Raw genomic sequence first — 8,402 nt, forward strand, 5'->3', positions numbered from 1 at the left:
CCTTTTACTGTCTTCCAGGGAATTGAAATTTTTTCCATTAAGAGAATTTTGTAAAGACCGAAGTCAATGGAAATCCGAAGGTGCAACGTCTAGTGAATACGGCCGATGAATCAGAACTTCCCAGCCAAGCTGTAACAGTTTTTGCCTGGTCATCAAAGAAACGTGCAGTCTTGCATTATCCTCATGGAAGTTTATGGGTTTTCTGTTGACTAATTCTGGACGCTTTTTGTCGAGTGCTGCTTTCAGTTGGTCTAATTGGGAGCAGTACTTGTTGGAATTAATTGTTTGGTTTTCCGGAAGGAGCTCATAATAGAGGACTCCCTTCCAATCCCACCATATACACATCACCTTCTTTGGATGAAGACCGGCCTTTGGTGTGGCTGGTGGTAGTTCATTTTGCTTGCCCCACGATCTTTTCCATTCCACATGGTTATAGAGTATCCACTTTTCATCACCTGTCACAATTTGTTTTAAAAATGGAACGTTTTCATTACGTTTAAGTGGAGAATCGTATGTGGAAATACAGGCAAGAAGGTTTTATTCACTTAACTTATGTGGAACCCAAACATCAAAGCGATTAAACGTAACCAAGCTTGCGTGAATGATTTTCAATGCTTGATTTGGATATTTTGAGTATGTCGGCTATCTCCCAAGTGGCATAACATTGATTGTTTTCAATTTTTGTTTCGATTTGATCGCTATCAACTTCAACTGGTCTACCCGACTGTGGAGCATCGTCCAGCGAGAAATCTCCAGCACGAAACTTCGCAAACCGTGTTCGATCAGTCACAGCACCTTCTCCATACACTGCACAAATCTTTTTTGTGCATTTCAGTTGCATTTTTACCTTTCTTGAAATAATAAAACACAATATGCTGAAAATGTTGCTTTTTTTCTTCCATCTTCAATATTAAAATGGCTAGACAAAACTTCACCTATTTTGATGTCTTTTGTAAATGCACGCTGATATGACAGCTTTCACATACAATCTAACAAAATTGTTTCGATTGAAGTTAAAGACAACTAAGTGCTGCTAGAGCCATCTAATGGGAAAAAACGAACAAATATTTTGGCCCACCCAATACATCAGCTGTCTTGATGCTTGCACAGAAAAATCCTGGATGGTACTTTTCAGCAGTGCCCCATTGATCCAGGCATACACAACATCATCAATCAGTAGCAAAAGGAAGATTCTGAGGGCCACATTCCCAGGAATTGGCCAAGGGTCACTCTTGATTCTAGGCTCCCCCAAGGACATATAAGGATTGAGCAACTAGACCTGCTGTGTTAATTCTTTGCTCACAGCTTGATAACAAACTTGCACATGGGGATTGCTAGCCTATTTACAGAGGAGGAAACCAAGGCTCAGGGATACAGAGTGACAGTTGGGGCAGGGACTTGAACCCAGGACTGTGTGGGAGGGAAGACACATACTATTAATAAGCAAGGACTCTGAGACTAGATAGGTCTGGGTCCCAGTATTGATTCTGCCATTAAATTCCAGTATTGCCACAGGCAATGTCAGCCCATCCGTATAACAAAAACAAAAATGATACCTCTCTCAGAGGACCGTAGCTAGGAATGTGTGAAATGGTGCAGGAGAGGTGCTTAGCACTGTTCATAGCACACCATGAGTGATATGTAAACATGAGTGCTCCAGATTTCAGTGATGATGACATGAGGAGGAGGCAGAATTGTTCACCTGATTCCAGCCAGAAGCACAAAAATTGCTCCAAGGGAAGTGGCAAGAGGTGCACTTTCAGTCCCAAGAGGCTGCCACAGCTCAGCTTGGGACACTATGGCCTTGGAGTCCTCAGGACCCTTCCCTGCTGCGTCAGGAGCAACAGATAGGAAAGGCCCCAAAAGGTGATCCTGGCAGCTTCCTTGAGACAGGTCCAGGCTGTGAGTCCCATTGCTGTCATGTCAGCCTTGACGGGATCCCTGGGGCAGGCCCAGGGCCTGCAGACTGTTCCGAGTGCCAGGCCTGGCCTTTGGAAGCCCCTTTCCAGGTGTCTATTGTTGGCAGGACTCTGACAGGGTCCTCTGTATCATGCACCAAGCGGGGGCAGCAGCAGCTGCAGCTGTTTGGTTTGCGGCCACCATCAAACCCTCAGCGAGGCAGCCAGACTGGGAAGGGGACCAACATGTGGGGTAGAATGTATAGACCTGGATCCCCATGGGGGCAGTCACGCAGGTCTCTGGGCCTGAGTAGCCTCATTTATAAATTGGGTGCAACATTTTAATGAAAGGCTGCAAGATTCAGAGGGTGTAACGGTCACTGGAGGCCACTCTAGCCCATAGATTTGTGTTACCTGGTCCTCACCAGAGCATCTTAACATTTTAAACTGATTGCCAACATTTTAGTATCAGAAGAGATTTGCCTAAACTCTGAATTTCCAGCATCTCTTTAAAGGTGGAAGGGGACTGTGGTCTGCCACCTGTGACCTGCAGCCCCACAAAACCACAGGTGGCTAAAGCCAGGCAGCAGACACCCCTTCAGACAAGGGCCTCGCTCCCCTCCCTGGTCAGCCACAGGCCCAGCTTCTTGCTCCTCTGGCATGCAGCTGTGTCTGGACCTGCTAACTGCATGGCATAGGCTGCCAGGTGATGCTCCAAGAGTGCCAGGCAGGCCAAGCCAGACTGGGGCCTTCCCAGGCCAGATTCTGAGTTCTAGCCCCAGCTCCACCATGTCCCAGCTGTGGCCCCAAGCAGGTACTGTCCCTAGTCCTGCATGGGGGAAGTCACTCTCCCTGCCAGCCAGCTGTGGACATGAGCAGGATGACTGGGAGTGAGGTGAGGGGTGGCAGGGGAGGCCCAGAGTAGGGGCTACACTGCCAGGTACTCACCCTCCTCCTTCATACACAGGCAGGGAACCTGAAGCCACATCGGGGCCTGACCCGACCCAGGAGATGCTGGTTGCCTGCCCCCTGACTGGGAAAGAACAGTCAGGGTGGGAAGCACCTGGAAATTACAGCCGTGGGGAGAGGGGTGGCTGCGGGAGCTCTGCAATCTGGGGGCTCTGGGTGGTGCAGTCAGAGGTCTCACAGAGGCCTTTCTACCAGTCAGGACCACTGGGGCTCAGGGGCCTGCCTGGGGGTAAGGGGTGTCCCCATCACAGGAAGCAAAAGGGCAGGCGGCGCTTGTCATCCCTACATCTGCTTGCTCTGGAGCGTGTGGGGGCAGGAAACCAGGCATGCTCAACTGCACTGAATCTGTGAGGCTCCTGGGGCCTCTCTGGGAGGCGGAAGGCAGGAAGCAGCAGTCCTCCAGCCCCTGCACCTGCCCTCCCCCTTCTAGCAGCCTTCTCTGACCTCCCCTCTTGAGTCCTTTTCCTTGGCTTTCTTTGGCAAGCTCCTTCAAGACACAGCTGAAAAGTTTCCTCCTCCCAGAAGCTTTCTTTGACCCCTGGGGAGAAGAACTCCCTCTTTCTGCTGGGCGTCCCCAGGGCCTTGGACATGGCTGGGTTGTCCCACCAGCCGCCCACTCTGTATTGTGATAAGATAGTTACAAAGCTGAGTTCTGCACCAGGCCCTGAAAGCCAGGGACAAGGACTACCTCCTGTGTCCCTGCTACTCAGGCCAAGACTTGGCACAGAGAAGTGACTGGTACTTCCACAGTTCATGGGGCAGGGCCAGTGTGTCGTCTCAGAGCGGCCCACATTCCTACGATCCTTGCACAAGCCACAGGCCCACCCCCAAAAGTGAGCAGCCCCGTGGTGTCAGGGCCTGTGTGCAGCAGGCCCAGGGGACAGGCGGGGTCTGCATGACCTCAGAGGGGTGTGTGCGGGACAAGCATGAAGTCATGCTTGTTTACGAGGCTCTGACACAGCACTCGTCATTTCCTCCCTGCTGAGCTATACAGTGCTTTCCCAGCCCAGCCAGCCTCTGACTTACTCTCTGGCATCACACGTTGTCACCCTTGCAGCCCATTTCGGCAGGGATGACGGGGTCTGAGCTGTTTGTCTGCACTTTGGCTTCGGGATGAGAGACCCTCCCAGGAGCTGTCTTCTTGGGCTTGGCATGGTGAAGGCTGTGAGCTGCCCCAGCTGCAGCTCAGCATGTCTGTGGGGGGCTTGGGGCAGGCAGAGCTGGGATCCCAGCCAGGAGGAATGATCACAGGGACAGAGAGGTGATGCCTTCCTGCCCATGAACCTCCCAGTGAAGTGCCTGCAGGGCCAAGAGTCCCAAGTGAGGAATACCAGGGAACAGCCAGAAGGGCTTCAAAGAGAGAGAGGCAGGGAGCGCTATGAGCCCACACGGATCAGGTGGGGGCAAGGGGCTAGCAGGGGTCACCAGAGAGGAGGTGAAGCAAGCAGGCCTGGAGCTTCATCCCCTAAGTGCTGGCCCTGAGGCAAAATGCCCTGAGGGGCCAGACAATGGAGAGACAGACTTCACAGACAAGAGTGTGCCTGTCCTACCTACAGGCATTGACATTCAAAAAGCTTAAAACAGGGGCTTCCCTGGTGGCGCAGTGGTTAGGAATCCGCCTGCCAATGCAGGAGACGCAGGTTCGGGCCCTGGTCCCGGAGGATCCCACATGCCGCAGAGCGGCTAAGCCCGTGTGCCACGGCTGCTGAGTCTGCGCTCTGGGGCCCACGAGCCACAACTGCTGAAGCCCGTGTGCCTAGAGCCCGTGCTCCACAACAAGAGAAGCCACCGCAATGAGAAGCCTGCACACTACAACGGGGGGTAGCCCCTGTTCGTCACAACCAGAGAAAAGCCCGCATGCAGCAATGAACACCCAAAAGCAGCCAAAAATAAAAAATAAATAAAAATAAAATAAAAAAAAAAAAAGCTTAAAACACACTTTGCTGATCAAAACAGAAATGTGCATAAATACACAGGAACACACACACACACACACACACACACACACACACACTCTCTCTCTCTCTCTCTTTCTCTCTCTCTCTCTGCCCCATTTGGCCCCAACAGTTACTTTGCGGTCCCTGGCAAGAAGCTGTCAGATCCAGAGCCTCACAGCTTGAGAGCAAGTTCTTTTGTCTTCAAGGGTCAGAGACTAGGTCAGGCTGTGCTGAAAAATAAGGAATTTATTGTAAGGATAGTATGGGGGTCTAGCTATTCTCTGGTTCTTGCTTTCTTATTATTGCCTTATTGAAATATAGTTTACATACAGTAAAATGCACAAATCTTAAGTACAAAGGTAGTGAGTTTTTATCTATGCCTGTACCCAGGTAACCTCCACCCAGATCAATATAAAAACATTTCCATCACCCCAGAAAGTTCCCTCATGCCCCATCCCTAGTCAATCCATACCTGTCCCACCCCCAGAGGCAACCACTGTTCTGAATTCTATAATCATGCATTAGTTTAAACTGTTCTTGAACTTCATATACATTGAATCATACTGCATAAACATTCTTGTACAAGTCTGTGTGAAGTTATGGTTTCATTTTTCTTGGGTAAATGCCTAGAGTGAGACTGCTAGGTCATAAATTATCAGTATGTTTAACATCATCAGAAACCACCAAGCAGTTTTCTAAAGCAGTTGGACCATTTTACACTCCCACCAGCAATGCATGTGAGTTTCATTTGATTCATACTTTCATCAACCCTTGGTACTGTCAGTCCTGGAAATTTAAGCATGCGAAGGGGTGGGTAGTGGTATTTCGTTGAATTTGTATTTTCCTGATGATTAATGAAACTAAGCACATTTTCATATGCTTATTGATCATTTGCATATCCTCTTTTGTAAAGTGCCTATTCAAAATTTTCTTTTCATTTTTTATTGGGTTTTATTATTTTCTTTTTTGATGGGTAGGAGCTCTTTATAAATTCTAGATATTCTATATATTCTAGTCCTTTGTAAGATATATGTACTACAAATATTTTCTCCCAGTCTGTGGCTTGCCTTTTCACTTCCTTAATGGTATTTGTGGGTGAACAGAAGTTTTCTATTTTACTGAAGTCAAATTTTTCATTTTTTTCTCTTACGATTAGTGCTGTTTACAACCAGTTTAAAAATCTTTGTCTACTCTGAGATCATGAAAATATTTTCCTGTTTTCTTCTAGATGCTTTATTGTTTTATCTTTCACATTTATGTCTATGATTTATTTCAAAGTAATTTTTTCTGGATGGTGTAAGGTAAGGGATCAGAGTTCACTGTATATAAATTTCCAGTTGACCCAGCTCCGCTTATTTAAAAGATCTTCCTTTCCCCATTGAATTACACTGGAGCCTGTGTTGAAAACATATGTGTTAATCTATTTCAGGAGTCTGTATTCTTTCCATTGGTCTGTGTGTCTGTCCTTACACCAACACTACAATGTCTTGATTACCATAGTTTTGTAGTAATCTTGATGTCACATAGTGTAAATCCTCCAGATTTGTCCTTCTTCAAGTTTGTCTTGGCTCCTTATATTTCCATATCAATATTATTTTATTTTATTTATTTTTTATGAAATAATGTTTTTCTTTCATCTTTTTCTGATGTAAAAAGTAATGCATGCTCATTGTATTCATATAAAATTTAGAATCAGCTTATTGAGTTTACTGGAATTTTCAGATGAATAGCAATGAACTTATAGATCAGTTTAAGGAGAACTGACATCTTAACAAGAATGAGCCTTACAATCCATGAATATGTATACCTCTCTATTATTTAGAACTTTATTAATTTCCTTCAGTAATGTCTTGTATTTTTAAGTGTATAAATCTTGAACATTTATCATTAAAATTTTTGATATTATCATATTTAGTATTTTTTGTACCACTTTGGTCTCTTTCTAATGGTAACTCTCTCTGTTCTTATCTTCCTCTCAACCATCGTGTACATATTCTCAATCTAAGTTTTGAAAGGAGCCAGTCTGATTGGCCTATTCATCACCACAGTCTCCCTAAGCAGATGACCGCCCTTGAGTCTGATGACTAACCTGAGCAGGAGACTTCAGGCACAATGTTTTTTCACAGGAAGGAGAGACTGTGTGTGGCAGCCACTGTGACTGACACACCTGCTACAGTTCTATAGAGAGTTGAATGGTGTTCCCCCCGCCCAAAGATATGTCCACCTAGAACCTCAGAATGTGACCTAAATTTGAATAAAAACCTTTGCATATGGAATTAAGGCAAAGCTCTTGATATGAGAACACCTTGGATTAAGATGGGCCCTAAATCCAATGACAGGTACCCTTATAAAAGACAGAAAGGAGAAGATAACACAGAGAGTGTACAGAGGGGAGAAAGTCATGTGAAGACAGAGGCAGAGATTGGAATGATGCTTCTACAAGGCAAGGAACGCCAAGGATTGTCCACAGGCACCAGAAGCTGGAAGAGGCATGGGATGGATTCGTGGAAATTGCCCCTGAACTTCAATGGGACCAGCCTCATGCTGGGATTCCTGTGGTAGAAACTGAGGGGCCTGGCCAGTTCCTTCACTGTTCTGTGTCATGTTTTTCTGACTCCTCCAGGGTTGGAGGGGTGGGAGAGGAGGGAGGAGAAGTACCATTTTTACTTTGTGTTGATGCCCTCTGGATGTGGCAGATATCCAAATGCTAATTATTTCCTTGGCCAAGTGCCTCTGGAATTCTCTCAGCAACCTCTGGCTACCATCTCCTTACACTGCCAATGCTTCCTTGTTTGGCTGTGAAAGACCCTCCCTCTGCCCCTGATCTGGAAATTCATCCTGCAGACATCCTCTTGGGTCTTGGCAACTCAAGGCCAGCCACCTTTCAGATATCCAGTGGCCACAGGAAGCTCACTCATCTTGTTGTGCCAGACTATAAATACGAGCCATTCCCAACATGCTGTTTTAGTTAAAGTGACTTTAAAGTAAGATTTAACATCTGGTAGGTCAATTCCTCCTAACCTTTTTATTTTAATAATTTCCTTGTATACTTACTCTTTGCTATAAGCTTTTAAAGCATTTGTCGGGCTTCCCTGGTGGCGCAGTGGTTGAGAATCTGCCTGCCAATGCAGAGAACGCGGGTTCGAGCCCTGGTCTGGGAAGATCCCACGTGCCGCGGAGCAACTCGGCCCGTGAGCCACAATTGCTGAGCCTGCGCGTCTGGAGCCTGTGCGCGGCAACGAGAGGCCGCGATAGTGAGAGGCCCACGCACCGCGATGAAGAGTGGCCCCCGCTTGCCACAACTAGAGAAAGCCCTCGCACAGAAACGAAGACCCAACACAGCCATACATACATACATACATACATACATACATACATACATACATAAAAAAAAGAATGTAAGCAGACAAGAATATCATTAAAAAAAAAAAAAAAAAAAAAAAGCATTTGTCTAGCTCCCTATCTCCCTTCCCATCTCTTTCTCCCAGCTCCCAAAAGCCAAAATACATTAAACTTCTATTTTGATTTGAGGAAAATGACATCTTTAAGGTATTACATTTTTTGCATCCAAGAATTTAAATGTTCTCTATCTGGTAAA

The sequence above is a fragment of the Balaenoptera acutorostrata genome, chromosome 2 (genome assembly GCF_949987535.1).
Source record: "Balaenoptera acutorostrata chromosome 2, mBalAcu1.1, whole genome shotgun sequence".
Taxonomy (NCBI): Eukaryota; Metazoa; Chordata; class Mammalia; order Artiodactyla; family Balaenopteridae; genus Balaenoptera; species Balaenoptera acutorostrata.